The 20224-nt window shown below is 40.5% G+C and overlaps 1 pseudogene; it reads left to right on the top strand.

The window, feature by feature from the left end:
• The first annotated feature begins 526 nt into the window (after positions 1–526).
• Positions 527–4373, top strand: LOC117667593 (tetraspanin-7 pseudogene; annotated as a pseudogene).
• Positions 4374–20224: the final 15851 nt, after the last annotated feature.

The raw sequence follows: 20224 nt of genomic DNA on the forward strand, positions 1-20224 counted from the left end.
ATAGATGCAATTTACATAGACTTCTGCAAAGCCTTTGATTCAGTGGTACATGACAAACTACTGTTAAAACTATGCTCTTACAGTATTTCCAGATCACTGCACAAATGGATAGCTGCATTCCTGTCAAACAGGCCACAAGTAGTCAAAATAAAGAGTGCTCTATCAAATGCTGCACCAGTTAACAGTGGTGTCCCCCATGGCAGCGTTCTAGGACCCACTCTCTTTCTAATATACCATCAGCTTGCTAAGTAAGTAACTCAGGGCTCTCAGGGAAACTGATTTTTCTGTGTGGCAGTTCAGTCAGAAGCAATCTTTGATGTTTAAAACCTTTCCAGCATTGGGAAACCAGAGAACCATGACAAACCAATTAGCAACTTGGATATCAAGGTGGGGCGTGTAACAGGAGAAACAAGAACAGGAGCCTTGAGTGACAATTTGAGAGGCAGCCAATTCTCTGGAGGCAATTCTCTGGAACGTTAGAAACAGCTTGTACTGCAAGCCCAAGGTTGAATCAGTCCAGCTACACATTTGACCAGGGAAACGATCCAACTGTGTTTGTGTTGTGCTGATGGCAGACAACTCTACAGACTAACAAGTTTGCATTTTGGATTCTGACCAGGTTGAGCCAGTTACTAGCTCTATTTTTTTTTTTTGTACTCTGTGAGAGCGGCCCTAAAACAGCAGCAATATTCGCCAGCACATTTTTTCTAATGGGAACATCTTGCTGTATTATTATCAGCATTATCAGCATTTCTCAAGAATCTCTGGTGAGGCAGAGTTGACAAGGTGGAGAATAAAGGTGGAGCACAGGAGCATCCGGTGACATCATACAAGGAGCACTATCTAGGATTAATAACTGGAAGCACCTAAGCAGCACATCAGAAATCCATCTCTCATCATCCAAAAGGTATAATGGCTCTCCTCAAACTTTTTCTCATGGCTTTCAGCTTTGTCTTCTGGGCAGCAGGTCTAACCATGCTCACCATTGGTATCTGGGCCAAGATTTCATTAGGTACCTACTTGCTGTTGTCAACCAATCAATACCCTCCCAACCCTTTCATTTTGTTGGCTGCTGGCATCACTATCATCGTATGGGGCTTTCTGGGTTGCTTTAGTGCTGCCACTGAACATCGTTGCCTACTGCGCACTTATGGGGGCTTCCAGCTGGCTGTTTTTGCTGCTGGACTGACAGCAGGGCTGTCTAGCTTGTTTTATCGTGAGAATATTGCTGAGGGTTTCCAGAGTGGACTGCGAGAAGCCATAAATTCCTACAGCAAGGATGAGGAAAAAACAGAGGCCCTGGATTTCATTCAGCGCAACCTGAATTGCTGTGGCATAGAGAGTTACCGTGATTGGTTTTCCTCACCCTGGTCGGTAGAGCAACAGGCCCCGAATCACTCTGTGCCCCTCAGCTGTTGCAGGAGCCGAAAAGGTTGCCTGCATGCTCCACTCCCTTCCGATGCGAGAGGTATTTACCACAATGGCTGCTTCACCAAGGTGCACGACTTTGTCAGCTACAATATGTTCTACATTGCCTCAGCTGCACTTGGACTGGCCCTCATGCAAGTTGTGGGGATCATCCTTTCTTGCCTCCTAGCTGCACGTGTCCTACCACAGGCAGAATCACCTGCAGGGACCATCCCACACTGAATATGGAGTCCTGGGAGTCTTCCTTCTTTCAAGGCACTGTACTCTTCTTCCATAAACTTCACTTTTCAGGACCAAATTCACCAACATCTGTTGGATTGTTGCATATCAGACTCTGGTAGACTCCTTTGCTCCATCTAGCATTCCTGATTCTTCAGTGGTTCATTCTCCTTATTCTCCATCCTTTTTATCCTTGTCACCATGGCAAGAAACTACTTCATGTTTTTCCTTGATCTCTTTTCTCGTAAGATGGAACAATGCTATTTTGTCTTCCAGAACTTTTTTACCCCAATTAGCTTCCTTTTTAACACCTTTAGCAACTGGAATTGGCAGCCCTTCTATCATTCAGCTGGAGATTTTTTGGCTCACTTCACAGAAAATTAAACTGTAAAGCTATTCTCAGTTGGATGCCTTTTAAAAGCTATGTTTTTTTTATCAACAGTGCTAGGAAGAACAAAACCTCCATTTTTTTTCTTGTTTCAGCCAGTGAAAATTTGTGATAAGAGTTTCCTGGGGAAGGGAAGTGGAGAAAATTGAGAAGAAAACCCAGATTAAGGTTAGAAAGTAGTCCCAGTATTATGATAGAAATGTGGAGGAGGGGAGTTGTAACTTATTATAATTAAATCATAGTTTACTGTAATATATTTCTTGAAAAAATAATGCTACATGCATTTCAGCCTAGAAACAGGCCCTGTCGCTTCTATAGAGTTTATTCTGAAGGAAATGCATAGGATTGCAGCCTGCAATTTCTGCTGGTTCGAATCTCTCCAAGGCTCAAGGTTGACTCAGCCTTCCATCCTTTCTAAGGTAGGTGAAATGAGGACCCAGTTTGTGGGGGCAATAAGCTGACTTTGTATAAAATATACAAAAGAATGAAGGCTATTGCTTAACGCATTGTAAGCCGCCCTGAGTCTCCAGAGAAGGGCGGCATATAAATAAATAAAAAAAAAAAAATGGCAATCCTCATGCATTCATGAAAAGTGTCTTTGACATCATGTTGTAGGTCTTAATTCAGCAACTGTTCCTCCTTTAAATTGTATTCTGACAAGTAATTTACCCACATTATTTTAAGATGTAGTTATAGGGCTTAAGAGGTTTAAGCTAATTGCTCTAGTCTAGCCTGTCTACCTGGTACCTACAATAATATTTTATGTATCTACAGCTGATATCACCATATATTAAGTACTGTATGTGGCCATCACAGAATTTAAAACCTTGGACTGTGATTTTTTATTTTGTTTTAATTAGCAAGTGAACATATTTCCCTATTTAGTAATGTTATATCGTCAGAGTTTTCTTCGCATTTCTTCACAGCCTGTTGCCTTTCCTTGTAAAGCATATTCATCATCATAATTGGATGGACAGAGAAAACTTTTGGTGGCCAGCTAATAACATGGATAATTCGGCTATCTCATCTTTAGCACGTGTTTTTCCTGAGGTTAACTCTTCTAAGTTAAACCTGTTCATATGATATATGATTTGCAAATGTGGGTTTTTTCCTTCCATACGAGTAATAAGTAGCTGTGGGGGTTAAAGTTGCTGATCTTGTCAGAAATAAATGAAATTAGATTTTTTCCCCCTGACAATTTTCACAAAGAGAAAAACATGTATTATCCTCCAGAGTAAGATCTTGCTATCTTAAGACAGAAAAAGAGTACTTTAATCACTACCCTTTCTGGTTTTGTTATCCAGAGGAATTATTCTGTTTAATTCAGTTTCTTTTAAATTACAAATTGCCAAAGAAATCAACAAGTAATAATTTATCAATGACTGGTATGGTTACATTTATGCCTGGCTTTTCAAGTGATCTGATTGTCACAGACTTTTGTATTCTGTTAAATACTCAGGAACTAGTCAATGCTGGCTGAGGAATTTTGGGAGTTGAAATCCACACATTTAACAGTGGACAAATTTGGGAAAAAATGGTTGAAACAGCTTCAGGGTAACAATATTAAATTTGTAATCATTAAAATAACTGCCTAATAAAATAAATAAATCTCTCCAATGGTTTAAACTTATATGATCAAGCTGAAGAAGGAGAGCAAAAATGTATAGTGGTATCATTCAGTGAAAATAGAATAGAATAGAATAGAATAGAATAGAATAGAATAGAATAGAATAGAATAGAATAGAATAGAATAGAATAGAATTGAATTGAATTGAATTGAATTGAATTTTTTTTATTGGCCAAGTGTGATTGGACACACAAGGAATTTATCTTGGTGCATAATCTCTCAGTGTTCATAAAAGAAAAGATATGGCATATGAGTTGTCTGGTTTTAAGTTTCTTGTATGGTTATGAAAGGTGAGTTTAGCTTCCTTCCATTTGAAGGAATTATTGTAATATTTATAATATTAAGATTTGTATTATCTGTAATTAGTGTAGGTAACTTGCCATATTATACTATGTATGTCTAGTAAGTAAATACCTATTATATAACTGTTCCTAAAACTTTATCATATATGGCAATTTTTTTAAAGCTGCATTTTTCTTTCTATTTCTATATTTCTACATTGTAGAAATATATTGTGTATTTTATGTTGTAACACAAGAAAGTATGCACTTTTTAAAGAAAAGTCAGCAATTTTTACGAAGGGATTCTTTATGCCTGGAAAATAAATTCATCCCTGCAAATTGCAACTCTGTTTAAAAATGACTTGCGTTCTCCCCCACTTCTCTGTCTCTCTATTTTGTGTGTATGTGTGCGTGCACATGTGTTAGATACTTATTCTTCCTGACTGGTGAAAGTCTCCAGGACAGGGACTTGCAGATGGGTCCAGGTGATTAATACACGGGGCGGGTGTTCCCAGCACCATTTAAGAGACCTTGGTCTGCCCCCTCCTCAAGAAATCATTATCGGATCCAACCTGTCTGGGCAATTTTTGTCCCTTGTCCAACCCTCAGGTCTCTCTTGCACTCCCAGGCTTTTTTTCTTTTTTCTTTCTCACGTTGTCAACTGATTTGTTTAATACCTATCTAATACCTCTCTCTATATATATACCTAATATATCTATGAGCCAACTAAGTGATAGCAATGACTTCAGGTTTGTGTATCTTGGATGACTCCCGATTGCTTCTTCAGTGAGTTAACCACATGAAGAGGCAAAACAAGGAATCTTTTTCTCTCCCAGTCACCCTTTCTTTGAGGTTTGTGAAACTGCGAATAGTACAGTCAATGTCCGACGTGTGCATGCTCTGTGCATTGGCTGGACCACTGCTGAATCAACCCATTTATAAAAGGAAAAGAAAGGGGCGGTGGGCACCAGTCTCTCAGACCCCAAAAAAAGGACTGCAGTGTGTGAAAAGGTTATGGACTGGAGTGAAAGAGGTGATTCCCCAGGGAACTGGCAGAACCAGTCAGAGCAACAGGAGTCCCAGTATGGGGACATCACTGGTTGGCTTTCCAATGGATATCAAGTTCAACGCACTCTACATTGTTCATACGTAGACCTTGAGTTGAAATATTAAGGAAAATAGCTCTTCAAGGGCAAAGCTCCTTAAGCTGTCCTCAAGCTACTTCATCTGTTGGAAGGATACTGAGATACAGGTGGATGGATGGGATTGTGTGCTCTGGAAAATTTTAATGAGCTGTATTTGTGCTAAGGTAAGGAAGCTGGGTAAATTTACTCCAAATAAATGGCAATCCATTAGTTGCAAAACTGAGATTGGACATGGCGTCCTTTTCTCCATCATGTAAAGTAATATATGCAATATTGTGCTGTTCAGAATTTTTTTTTTCCTGCACCATTTCTTTTACAGTCTTGTATTTAGAATTCTTTATTGACCAAGTGTGATTGGACACACAAGGAATTTGTCTTTGGTGCATATGCTCTCAGTGTACATAGAAAGAAAAGATATATTCGTTAAGAATCATAAGGTACAACATTTATGTCATAGGGTACAAAATAAGCAATCAAATCATTCTAGGAAACAATCCATATAAATCATGAGGATACAGCAACAAGTTTATTTTTTTATTTTATTTTTTTATTTTATATTGGATTTCTATACCGCCCTTCTCCCTAAGGACTCAGGGCGGTGTACAGCCAGATTAAAAAAACATGCAGAACAAATATTAAAAACAATTAAAAGATATATAAATTTGGCCCAATTAAAACTCATTTACCAATTAAAAACGTTTAAAACATTTAAAAACAGTTAAAAATTTCATCTTAAGCCAGCCCGGCTTGTTTAAATAAATGGGTTTTAAGGGCGCGACGGAAGGCACTGAGGTCTTGGATTCTCCTTATCTCTGGGGGGAGCTGATTCCAGAGGGTGGGTGCCCCCACAGAGAAGGCCCTCCCCCTGGGGGTCACCAACCTGCATTGTTTGGCTGATGGCACCCCGAGGAGGCCCTCTCTGTGGGAGCGCACGGGTCGCTGGGAGGTCGTCGGTAGCAGCAGGCGGTCTCGCAGATAGCTAGGCCCTATGCCATGGAGCGCTTTAAAGGTGATAACCAACACCTTGAAGCGCACCCGGAAGACAACTGGGAGCCAGTGCAGCTCGCGCAGGAGCGGTGTTACATGGGAGCGCCATGCTGCTCCCGTCACTACCCGCGCTGCTGCGTTCTGGACCAGCTGGAGCCTCCGGGTGCTCCTCAAGGGGAGCCCCATGTAGAGAGCGTTGCAGTAGTCAAGGCGAGAGGTGACGAGGGCATGAGTGACTGTGCACAGGGAATCCCGATCAAGAAAGGGCCGCAACTGGCGAATCAGGCGAACCTGACAAAAGGTCCCCCTGGTTACAGCCGTCAGATGTTCCTCCAAGGACAGCTGCATATCCAGGAGGACTCCCAGATTGCGAGCCCTCTCTGTGGGGGCCAATGACTCGCCCCCAATAGTCAGTGATGGAGTCAACTGACTATATCGGGATGCCGGGAGCCACAGCCACTCAGTCTTGGAAGGGTTGAGCTTGAGCCTGTTCCTCCCCATCCAGACCCGTACAGCTTACAAGTTACAACCATACAGTCATAAGTGGGAGGAGATGGGTGATAGGAATGATGAGAAGGTAATAGATTAATTTCTGGGTGAAGAGTTACGGTTGACTGAAGTCAAATATTCAGTGGAACTCAGTTTAATTGGTATTAAAGACAAAATTATGCAGAAATAACTTTGCATATTCTCCAATTTATATATATCCAAATGATATACATAACCTTTCCAGAAGCAGTTCATTTACCCAATGATTTAAATGGATCAGCTAAGTACCGTATTTTTCGGAGTATAAAACGTACCTTTTCCCCCCAAAAAAGAGGGTGAAAATCTGGGTGCATTTTATACTCCGAATATAGCCCTGCCCAGCCTCGCAAACGGAGATTTCAGAGCTTCTGAAAGAAGCTTCAGAAAAAAAGCCTCTGAAAGGCTTTTATCTAAAATAATATGGCAAGCAACAAAAGAAGAATCAGTAAAGGTTCTAACCAAACTATGCTAACAAATCTGGAGAATGACACAATAACCAACAGATAGGAAGAGGTTAATCTATATACCAATACCAAAGAAAGGAGATTGAACAGAGTACAGATAGTCCTTCAGAATAAAAGCCTCTGAAAGAAGCTTCAGAAAATTAACCTCCAAACAGAGCTTCAGGAAAAAAAGCCTTTTTTTCTGAAGCTCTTTTTGAACCTGTTGCTAAAATTCACCTCTGGGAACAGCTGATTGGAGGTATTCCGGGAGGCTGATCCATCCACCAATCAGCTTTTTTCTTATTTTCCTCCCCAAAAACTAAGGTGCATCTTATACTCTGAAAAATACAGTATATATTGTAGATGTAGCAGAATCTCTGGATGCCCTATAGCAAGATGGCATGATGGCATGTTTCTTGGCAACATTTTACTATTTTTCTATTCAGCTAAAAGCAAAGGAACTTTCAGTAAATGGTGCAGGCATTTGGGTACTGTTTTCTGCTATTGGAGAATATGATTGGCTCCCATATTTCACTAAGCCATGGTATGCTTTAACGGTTTGGTTGAAGGAGCCATAAAATATGTTGACAGACCACAGCACGCAAAGCCAAAACTAAATGTACTACACAGTGGGTTACAATGATGTTTGAACCCTTTTACGTTCCATTCACCATGAAACAAATAGGACCATCTGGTGAGAAGTAAGGGGCAAATCACGTATCAGCAGAAAAAAGCAAATGGGATGGAAGAAAAAAATAGTCTAACCAATTTATTCCCTTTCCAAACCATTCCCAGATGTTTAACGTTCTAACATCCAGATTAGAATTTTCCATTCCGTGCAGTTTGAATTAAAAACGGATAAGTGGTGAGAGGTTTTTGTTTTTTTTTTGAAAGGCCAACCTTCCTCAGAAATGTCTAATTATCAGTTCTGCCTTTCTGTTTATAGAATATATGCCAGTGGTGAGATTCAGCCAGTTCGCACCACTTCGGGAGAACCGGTTGTTGACTTTCTGAGCAGTTTGGCAAACTGGTTGTTGGAAGAAATCATTAGGGCAGAGAACCGGTTGTTAAATTACTTGAACTCCACCACTGATATATGCTAATGCTGTTTCAAACTGGGCGTCAGAAGAGATGGAATTCAAAGCCTCAAACTACTGAAATGCATCAATGTTGAAATTCGCTACATTAAGACATTTTGTGAGAACATTCAGGGGATCATAATTCTGCCCCCTATCCCCAATGCTGTTTTCTCCTTCCCTATTTGTTCAGAAGTATACTTGTATTTATGCATAACGGATACTGGACTCTCACAAAGTTTCTTCCAACATCAAGATTCCTTTTGATCTTTGCCTGGTTTATTTCTGAACACAAAAGCTAGATCAAATCATCCTGTAAAACAATGCAATTTAAAAAAAAAAGCAACACTCACTTAATTTTTTTTTTTTTTAAATGTGGCATATATTTGCAATCATGGGGGATCAAAGCCCGGTGCAATGCATATAAAAATAGGGTGGAACTCAGAAGTGGGTTTCAATTTAGTTTGCTAATGGTCCACTCCTGTGCGCTCCTGTGCTCGCGCATGCATGCAATGCTTCTGCGCATGTACAGAAGTGTCCCGGTAGGTGGGTAGAGCCTCCCACCACCACTGCTCCCAGTTCGCTCGATCCGGGGTGAACCAGTAGCAACCCACCACTGGTGGAACTTCTAACTCACCTCTGGTCAATGGGAAATTTCATTTTTGTATATGAAAATTTAGTATATGGCCATATGTCATAACCATATTGAAAACTTCCAAAATGTCTGTGTCAATGTCACTCATCGAGGCTCTGTTTTTGGCCGTGATGGCCTCCTGCAGCCCTTTGTCAGCAAAAACAGAGCATGGGTGGGCCATGTGCACCCCCAAGCTCCATTTTCACTGGCAGAGAGCTGCAGGAGGCCGTCATGACAAAAAACGGAGCCTGGGAGGGCCATGTGCGGCCCTCCCAGGCTCCATTTTCACTGGCAGAGGCACCAGGGGCCGGTCCTTCGTTGTTTCCAGGGCAGCCCTGCGGGCTGGATATAACCACCCGGCAGACCACATCCGGCCTGTGGGCCTTGAGTTTGACACCCCTGGTGGAAGCCCCGTCCTCAGCACTTTGCATCATCATGTATTTCCCATACTACTTACAATATAATCAGAAAAGCAGGCAATTTAGCTGGCTCCAACCTTCTCTTCAAAGCAAGCACAATGGCACAGCACCTCAACTTTGTCAAACAAAAAGAGGAAAATATAAAGTTCCACAATTTCAGTAATAAATCTGCCAATTTACGCCCACAATAACTGAACACAATCCACCACAGTCATCTACCAGATGCTCAACTATTTAACAAAGTCTTCACTGTCTTGTAAAATAGCATCTGGGAGATTGTATGGCAGTAGAGTCCCCCGCCGCTCCCATGCTGACATTAAACCTCCCCTCAGTACATACACACATAGGCCCGGAAAATTCCATAATGGAGGTATCATGAAGCCAAGTCATGTAGGGATTTACAGGTCAAAACATGCACTAAAATTGGATTTGGAAACCTCTCATTAATCAATGAAGAAACTAGAGAATACAGTGGATGTTATGTTACTGTAGTGCTCCAGATCCACTAGTGTCCAGGTTGCTGCATTTTGCACCAGCCATAATTTTTGGTTTGTGATAGAGTTGAAATGTCTTAAATCAATTTGCACAAGCCAGGGACATTTCAACTCTGAAAATTTCAACCCTGAAGCAGCTTTGTTGAAGTCAAACTAATTCTGAGCTATTGCTTTCACCTGAGTGATAGAGGAGTGTATCAAGAGGAAACCAACAGCTATATCTCTGGCAGGTGGAGGAAGATTGCTCACAGCTCTGGGCCTTCTCTCTTGCTTTGTAAACTGCTGGTATTTTTTTTTAAAGTTATTTTCTATGGAGAAGCTACAATTTATGCACAGAAGGCAGAACTGGGCAGGTAACAGTGCATTCCCCCATGCTTCACACCCAAGTGCCGCTAAGGCATGTGAAATTACATAAATAAAAAGATTGCTAATACCATGTTGGTTCGATTAATCTCCTGGATTTTGTTGGCCGCATGTGCCTTCGGCACTCCCTTGTGTCCTGTAGCATTTAAAAATGCAAAGCCTTTATTACTTAGTGTAGAAAGTTAGCACCCACCCCTCTCCTAGAAGATATTTAATATTTTAGGAAATATTAAAAAGGCAGAATATTATATTTCCCTGGATGAGAAATTGAGAAACATGCTCTTCCAGACAGAAACTCAGCCCCAGCTCCCTGCCCCCAGCAGATATTTTGGTGCCAGTTTATCTACAAGACAAAAGACTGGGCCAGCCTATCTACAAAACAAAAGACCGTCAGCTCCAGGATGATGGGATTATCATTCAGGACAAAGCCATTCAGCCACAATAGGAATTGCCCTTCATTACATCACCCAGCAAGGTTCAACCAAACTTGATTCAGACAAACATGACTCCACATGGGAATACCTGCAACCAATAGAATACCTGCCCTTGCCACAGGAACAGGAAGGTCAAGTTCAAAGCCCAAGAGAGGATATAAATCTCTCTCTCTCTCTCTCCACTCCATGTGTTCAGCTGCCCAGGACCTAAAACTCATGTGGTTCTGTCCATCAATAAAACCATCTTTCCAAAGCCTGTCAGCTTTGGAAGCCATATTAGGCCGGAAGCTCCAATGCTGCCACCTTCTCATGTGTGGGAAAATAGGAGGGGGCAGGGATGGGTTCTAAATTTTTTTACTACCGGTTCTGTGGGCGTGGCTTATTTTGTGGGCATGGTTTGATGGTCATGTGACAATTCTTTAGGATTTAGCAGAGGTACTGGTCTACCAGGCTTTTAACTGCTTTCAGAGCTGTACCGGTCTACCGATTTGTTCTTGGAGCGTTCTAGTCTACCCATTTGTTTTTGGAGGCACCGGTCTACCCATTTGTTTTTGGAGGCACCGGTCTACCCATTTGTTTTTGGAGCACACTGGTCTACCACCACATTGCCTTTTAACACTGATCAGCTGTAGGGCGGCCCTTTGAAGTCCCGCTGCAAGAGTTTAAACAGTTTTTTTCCTTCTGGCCGATCAGCTGGGACTCAGGAGGCAGCAAATAGATTGGGGGCCAAATAAAAGGTAAGAATAACGCGAGAGCGGGCAGGAGGGCCCAGCTCCCGAACAAAGAGAATCGAGCAAGAGAAATATATCGTCACTGCTACTGGCTCGGCCGAACCAGGCCGAACCGGGCCTAACCGGGAGGAACCCACCACTGGGAGGGGGGATTAATGAGAGGGGTGGTTAGTAGACATAATAACATTCTTCCTGTCGGTCAAGGTCAGGGCGATCCAGCATCTGGAGAAGGAGTGGTCAGGGGGCTGGATCGGGATGGAACGGACGTTGATTGGAGCATGTGACCGACTGGGTGGAAAAGGGGATGGTTTTGGGAGCTTTGACTTACTGAAAGAAAACCCGGGCTTTTCAGATTCGGGTTTTCCCAGATGTGCCAGTTTGCCTATTCTAGTAAAGAGAACTTTGGAAAATGCTTGCTTCCGCATCTTTACTTGGAGTTGGGGGTTTTCTGGAATGCTGACACAGCCTCCATGTTTCCAGTGTCTTTCTCCACACTTGGAACTGAACCCAGATGGACATTTCCTCCAACATTAGTGTGTTTTTTAAACTTTGGGGATGCATTTTATTCACATTTTTGTGACATGCTATAATATCCTGTAATTCATGAATTTAAGAAGCACCAGTAGTTATGGAACATCTACAGGTGTTTAACAGCTTACATCAAAATGACAAAAATAGCACTGTGCTGTCCCAGTGCAAGTTCTGCCCATTTTCCATATGCATATGACATCACAATGCATCTTAAGAGGGAATGGGATTTGCATTGCAAAGTCATAATGCTGCCCCCTCTTCCTGCAGATACCATAATTAGCAGTCCCTTTCATTTTATCAGCAGGATATCATCTTTGATGTATAGGAAAGTGGCAGCCCAAAAAAAAGGGATTTATTTTTTAAAAAAGAAAGAAAGACAAGAAAGACAAGCATTTCAAATAGATGCTTTATTTTACTGAGTGGTTGATTTTCAGTGCCTACAGGAAAAAAAAATGGCCACAGGGATGAGGTTGCTAATTGAAAGAATACTAAAAATAAAATTTATGACTGTCTGGTTTGCTGGTTTTGCTTTAGACTAGTAAGAGCTACTAATTGAAAGAAATGTTAAAGAGACTGCAAAATAGGAAGAGGAATATTTTCCCTCAAATAATTATCTCTGCATGAAGTAGGTCAGGGGTCTGCAACCTTAAATACTCAAAGAGCCATTTGGACCCGTTTCCCACAGAAAAGAAAACACAGGGAGGCACAAAACCTGGCTGGGCATGGCCAGCTCAATGTCACTCACTTTCACCAGTCACATGACCCCCCCCTAGCCACGCCTACCCAGCTGGTCATTAGGGCAGAGAACCCGTTGTTAAAAAACACCGGGAACCACAAAATCCTTTTGACATCTCTCTCTCTTCCCGTCCTTTCTCCTCCCTCTCTCCCCCCCTCTCTCCCTCTCTCTCTGTATCTCTCTCTGTCTCTCTCTCTCCCCCTTTTCTGTATCTCCCTGTCTCTGCCCTGGCCGCTTCTCCATTGCCCACGGTTGCCCTTACCTTCTCAGGCCAGGCGAGGAGTGACTGGGAGGGCGAGGGTGGGGTGGGGCCAGCCAGTGGTGGGATCACCTGACAGGGAGCCACAGCAGAGGGCCCAAAGAGCCTCATGTGGCTCCGGAGCCACAGGTTGCTGACCTCTGGAGCAGGTGAAGGGTTAGAAAGCTAAAGAGGACTATTAAAAATAAGGAAGGGAGCCAATATACAAATGACTACAAACATTGTTGCTGCAAATCTTAGATGCTTTGAATTGTTATTTTCTGGTATAAAATGAAGGAAAATAATTCTTTAGGGAGGCAGGGGTTTTGTTTGCCTAATGTCAGCTCTTTGAAGTAGACCAGTTCAGGAAACAACTCTTACATTTTTTTGTTTCACACAGTTAAAATTTGCTTAGACATGCCACCCATGGTAAGTATCTTTATCAATGAAGTTTATGACAAAGCATTGTGTAAATACCCGTCCTCTTGCCTGTTGTGCAAATAATTCTTTGGATGAAGGAAATAAGTTTTTTTTTTTTTTTAAATAGACATCTGCATAAAGCCCTTCAGATTGCATCACAGCAGCAACTTCATTAAACAATGTGCTTCTTTCTAAAATTAATCATACTGTGCATAACTTTATCCGACAGGAAGCCGAAGCTTTTCTTAATCAAAAAGAATCAGGGCATTCTGTCCCCGGCATAAAGGGAAACGTTTTGTGCAGATTTTAAAATGAGAATTAATAAAACACAAAAGATTAGATCTAGACTTAAGCGTGCTCAGAGAAGACTTATTCAAATCAATGGGAGAAGAAAAACATTGCTACACTATGCTCAATGTGTGTGTGTGTTTGGGTGTACCTTCGACTCAGTGTTGACTCTGGGGGGGGGCGTGGCATGGCTTGGTGGGCATAGCTTGGTGGGCGTGGCTTGGTGGGCGTGGCAGGGGAAGGATACTGTAAAATCTCCATTCCCACCCCAATCCAGGGGAAGGTTACTGCAAAATCCCCATTTCCTCTCGATCAGCTAAGATTTGGGAGGCAGAGAATAGATGGGTGGAGCCAGTCAGAATTTTTACTACCAGTTCTCCGAACTACTCAAAATTTCCACTACCGGCTCTCCAGAACTGGTCAGAACCTGCTGAAACCCCTCTCTGAAAACTTGTCTGCTTCCTAGGGTTGAGAGAGAATGATTGGCTAAATGTCACCCAACTGGTTTTGTGCCTAAGGCAGGACTAGAATGCACAGCCTCCTGGTTTCTAGTCTGGTTTTTTAACCGCTACCTCCAATCGGCTTTCTGAGCTCAGTACCATATGTTGCTTAACAATAGTACTGTAATTGGGAAAGGAATTTCCATTGCTAAGCAATATGGTCACATGATCATGCCGTTTAGGGACAGCAATTCCGGCAGTCCCCTGGTTACCATTGTTAAGTGAGTCATCACAAGTTATTAAGCAAGGACCTCACCTGACCATGACTTCCAACTTCCTACCAGCTTCCCTACTGATTTCGCTTGTGAGAAGCTGGAAGGAAAGTCACAGATTGCATGATCACAGAACATTGTGACAGTTAGAAATCCATGCTGATTGTTAAGTGCCTGGATCATAATCGCATAACTTGGGAGCTCTGCGATGGTCACAAGTGTCAAAAGATCAGTCACTGAACAGGTATTGCTAATCAAGCACTATCTATACTCTAAAAGGTAAAGACTCCTTTAAATCAATCCCATTTCCTTGTGACTACCTGGACATATTCATATAGTTTCCTTGGCATCTTATACTTCTCAGTATTCCATGCATAGCTCACACCATTTGTTTTTCATCAGTTGAGCCTGCTCTTATCAAAAACCAATTTTTAAAGGCCATCAAATGTCACTGTGAAAGGGTTTCAATAGATTCTATTCACTGGATTTCTTTTAGACTCCTGGCTATGGATCAGCTCAGAGCATCCGACAATGCCACCATTCACATTTAATTCCTCTTTTAATTTGCTGGCCAGACTGTGTTTCCTTTGAAAGTCAAAGTGGAAGAGATTATAGGACCCACAGAAATAGGAAACCACTTCAGTTTTTTTTCTGACAGAAAAAGCCACCAATGTCACCATCAGAACAGTTCTTAATCCAAGCTTATAGAAGTAAACAATGAACAGGATTCCATCCCAAAGCAAAGGTTATAAGACAAATATCTCTAGCTTTGACATAACTCAAGAAGCTTTGAGCTCTCTTCTCGAGTCCTTATGCAATATGTCCCTGTGTACTTCTTTGCCTATATTTTCTTTGTTTTTGTTGTAGTCCAATATGTTACAAATACATAATTACCAATTTAAAATGCTTTCTTATTTACAAAATCAACACCAATAGAACCTTGCTAGCAAAGACAGTTTGACTTTAAAAAAACAACAACAGGAAAATTGTTCTCTTGCTGCACTGCTAATCATTTTATTTTTGATAGAAATATCCTATATTTAGTATATTGATTCTTGAATAATGTTTGAACTATGGCAGTGCTTAAGATCTGGATGTAACTAAAAGGGGTATATAGAATGCAGAAAATGAGATTCTTTCTACAACCTGATATTGTTTTAAGTTGCTGTACTAAAAGTAAAAGGGATGTGGTGGCTCAGTGGCTAAGACGCTGAGCTTATTGATCGAAAGGTTGGCAGTTCAGCGGTTTGAATCCCTAGTGCCATGTAATGGGGTGAGCTCCCATTACTTGTCCCAGCTTCTGTCAACCTGGCAATTCAAAAGTACGTAAAAAATGCAAGTAGAAAAATAGGGACCACTTTTGGTGGGAAAGTAACAGTGTTCCGTGTGCCTTTGGCATTTAGTCATGCCGGCCACATGACCATGGAGAGATCTTCGGACAGCGCTGGCTCTGTGGCTTTGAAACAGAGATGAGCACCTCCCCCTAGAGTCGGGAACAACTAGCACATATGTGCGAGGGGAACTTTTACCTTTACCTTCCCAAAAGTGACTAGGGGCCATTTTCTCAACTGGAGATATCAAGACATAAACCAGGAGCTTTTGCTTATAAAGCAAATGCTTTATCATAATTCTGTGATCAATAAGACGAGAAATTGAATTATTAATATTGATTAACATTGATAAATAAATCAGTGTTAAGCATGATTAATATTAATATTCAGATTGATATTGTTACTAAACAGAACAGTTTTAGCATGATTGTCATTAATAATAGAAATAAATAATCAAATTCATGCCTCTAAAGGGCAAATGATTGATTTTATATGACTCAAGAAAAGCAAAGGAACTGCAAAAAGAGGAAGAGGTTGAAGTTAGCAAGAACAATAAATGCTTGTTAGAAGAAAAATCCGGTCCAGTTCCAAGCTGGGAGAAAGATGCAGGAAATAAAATGGAGGCTTGCTGCAAAAGAAAGGTCTCTGTTTATTTGGTTTTCCAGAAACTTCAATGACAGCAGCATGTTTCTGGGGTGGCTGACCAATTGGCTGGGTGAGTGGAGGGATTTTTATAGGTTCTGGGGTTTTGTGATGCTCCAGGGAGTTGTGCAATGTAGTGAGTCTTGTGTCTTTGGCTATTCTAATAGTGGCAGGTAAATCCAATTATGTCTTAAAGGTCATGTCCTGTCCTTAAAATTTGGGTGGGGGGATGTAGATTTTAAGAGTCTTCGTTTTTCTACTTTTTAATCCCAGCAGCTCTTCTGTGTGAACTGTGGCTGAAGGCATTTTGTTTATGAATAGATTGGCTCAGTCTTTCTGAATGGATACAAAATCTGCATTCCTAAAAGCCAGCCTCTTCAAGCTTCTGCTTAAGGTTGGTTTCCTATAGCATGAAGACTGGGACTGCTTTCTGCCTTTGTTAAGATTTTTCTCCATTTCTCCTTTGGGGGAAATATAATATTCTGCCTCTTTTAATATTCCTCAAAATATTTCATTCTCTGGGCAGGGGGGACGGACAACTTCCCGCAGCTCCAGGGCAATGATCAATAGTGAACTTCTTGGTGGAAGGATGTTGCAAGGATTTCTTTTCAGGTGTCTGAAAATACGCCAGTCACATTGGGAGAGGGGGCATGAAAGATTCTTACTACTGAAGCATTACAATGTTTTTTTTTAATCTATCTCAAAACCAACAAATGGCTTCAGATGGCAATTTGCACAGATGAGACCCCAAAGTGCCTACAATAGAAGAAGCAATCATGTTCATGTCAAGAAACTTTTGACACCGAAAAGGGATTTTTCTCTCTGACTCTTTGGCTGTGACTTATTGAAAATGTATATTATTATTCAGCTGGAACTAATAATAAAACAGCAACTAGAGTATTTACTTTCAACCTGTCTGCCTAAAGAATGCTAGTGGAAAAGGGTAATTCTAATTTCATGCAAGACAACACCCTGAATATTGACATCGGTGTTTGGCACTAGCAAAACAACTTTTGCCTTTTGTGTTAAAACAGTGGAATAAAAATATATTTGAAACTCATTTCAGTAGAATAACTCTTGGAACTAATGGAAATAATCCAATCTTGGGTTTTGTCAGTTTCATATGGTTTGTGGACATTGCTTCTAATCCACAGAAATGTCAGAGCAGGTCAACAGCTGGAGTAAATATAAGCTAGATTTCAAACATGTAACTTCTACTTGCAACCATACAAATCATCCAGTTTTTAATTATTCTTTCAAACTTCAGATGGAGTCTACAAGCTGAAGTGCTTCCTGATGCCCAAATTTCTCTGTATTTCTTTAGAGAGAAATTTTCCAAAGAGATTTCCAATTGTAAGATTTTTTTTTCCAGTTGAAGGAAAAGAAAGTTTCCATTTTGACACAAAGGTCAGTTCTGCTGCCTCCCTGCATTTCACATTTTCACTCCTGTTGGTTGCCAAAGAAAATTATTCAATAATCTTATAACCTTAAAATAACTTTAAAAAGAGATAGAATTGCAGAGTCTATGTCATAAGGAACTAGTAAGGAAAATAGTTAAGACTGTAATTATTTTCAGATTTAGAGGTGAACCCTTAAGGCAGGGGTGTCAAACTTGATTTCATTGAGGGCCAAATCAGGGATGTGTTTGACCTTGGGAGGCGTGGTGAAGTTGGGGGCGCCTGTGGCGGCCCGAGTGTTTTGTAAGTGAAAACGGGCTTCCAAGCTCCATTTCTGGCTGCGATGGCCTCCTGCAACCCTTAGCCAGCAAAAACAGAGATCCGTTTTCGCTGGCAGAGGCACCACGAGCCTGTACTTCGATGTTTCCAAGGTGGGCTCGTGGGCCAGATCCAAGCACCCATGGGCTGGATCTGGCCCGTGGGCCTTCAGTTTGACACCCCTGCCTCAGGGGTGAAATCCAGAGTATTCTAACAGGTCTGGAGAACTAGTAGTGGAAATTTTGAGTAGTTCGGAGAACTGCAAATACCACCTCTGGCTGGCCCCAGAGTGGGGTGGAAATGGAGATTTTGCAATATCCTTCCCCTGCCACGCCCACAGAACCGGTAGGGAAAAATTTTGAATTTCACCCCTGCCCTGCCTTAAGGGTTTTGCAGATCAAGCTGTAAAAATTGAGATGTTCACTAAATGGCAGCTAAAATATGCTGAGGAAAAAAAAAACTTTTTACTGCTATGTAGCGATCAATCAGAGCTTTAGTAATGGTGCCTTTACTCACTACGTTCATCTGAATTTTATTTCTCTAAAGAGCTCTGCTGCCTAACAGGGTTTTGTTTTTTTTTGCTCAGAATAATTTGATTATAGTAATTAACCACAAGGTATCAGATTTCACTCTGCCAGAATAACCAGATTGTATTCAGCCCATCCAAAAGAAATAAAAACTGCTTAATCAGCAACATTTTTCCCTTACCACAACACTACACCTTTTGAGGTAGCCCTGGCAAGATATTCCTCTTTCTTGAAAACAAATCTTTCATTTATCAGTACATATGCTAAATATTCTCTTCTTGACATCAGTGTTTCTTTCTGCTCTAAAATGGCATTCATATTTGCTACATGCTGAGAAATGGTAGAAAACAGCTTGGAATGAATTAAATGACAATTAAATTTACATCTCTGTGCAAAATGCTTTAAAGTGTAACTTGAGATTTCTAAACTGATTTTATTATTGAAGTTATATACAGTATACTCATATCCATGATCAGCATAAAGTCATGAAGAGGAGGATTTGGCAATGCTGTAAAATTATAACCAACAGTAAATTTGAGAGGAAATAGAATAAGAAATAGGGCTGTAGATACTCTTTCTTAAGGTTTTTCTAATATTCCAAGAAATAACAATAGAAAATGAGAGACTGAATTATATTAATATTTAATATGTAATGCAAGTAAAAGATGATTCATTAGTAATCATTCATAAAACTCCCATATTAAACATGCAGCTTTCATTCAACACCTTTTTTTATATCCAGAATTCAAATTTGAGGAAAAATTATTCGTGATCAATCTTGCAATATTCCCAGATCACAATTAAAAATCATACTGTAGAGGTTCTGTTTCATAATTATTGGCCCTTTGTTGTTAATGTATTTTCCAATAAAATATAGAGGTTTGCTGAAACCATAATATGACTTTTTCCTAAATATTTTTAATCTTTAATATTTTTATCTGTAATATTTTTATCTTTAATATTTCCCTCTCTCAAATTCCCAATCAACATTGCTTTAGTCCTTGAGATACTTTTATTAATTGAACCTCTCCCATTTTTCAGACAATATTATTGTTAGTAATAATAAGAATCCATGATTACAAGTTTACAATTAAAATAGCATGATACAATAGAAAATAAAGCAGGATTATTGAGAGAAATGTTCATACTATCAAATAAAGTGGAAAGAAGAAAGAGAGAGAAAGCCTGTTAGAATAATTTTTGAGCTCCTAGTCTGGTACTCACCACTGCAAATGATTATGATTAATGTTCATTAAATGAACCAAAAATGGATTACCATATTTTACTTTCAGAAGGCTTTCCGGCAGAATAGAAGTCCTTTTTCATCTTATTATTATGTGCTATTGTGGTGTATTATCATGTAATTCAACCACTCTTTCCTTTCTAAAGGAAAGGAATTTTTCCATTTGCTTTTAAGGACTTTTGCTGGCTTTTAAGGACTCTCAGTCTTACTGCATTTGATGGGACTTTGGTCAAGTGGCATAATGGAGAGAGAGTTTTATTGATGGATACATCTAAAAAATACTTCCTGCACAGAACACATTGCCAGGGGCTGCTATCCTTATTGAGTAATTAGGGCCATTTGTCTAGTAGTGAACTACTATTTATGCCAATTTTCATTCCTTTAAATGAGATTTTTTCCCCCTCAGCAATTTTAAGACCATCTATGTAGTAACCCACCAACATATACTATGATATGTATAATGTGCTCACTGGATTTGCATCTTTGGGTAGGTCAAGGTGTCCACAAGATACTCAAAAGTGAAATAGTGGTGGACGCCATTAAAGTTTTGTGCCAAACTAGTTCAGGATTGCTCTGTGAAGCTTAAAAGATCACAAATTGCACATGAAAAGATGTGTATTGTGGGAAAACTCCTCTTTTCCTTG

Source organism: Pantherophis guttatus, chromosome 7 (genome assembly GCF_059756535.1).
Source record: "Pantherophis guttatus breed Tessera chromosome 7, ASM5975653v1, whole genome shotgun sequence".
NCBI classification, from domain to species: Eukaryota; Metazoa; Chordata; class Lepidosauria; order Squamata; family Colubridae; genus Pantherophis; species Pantherophis guttatus.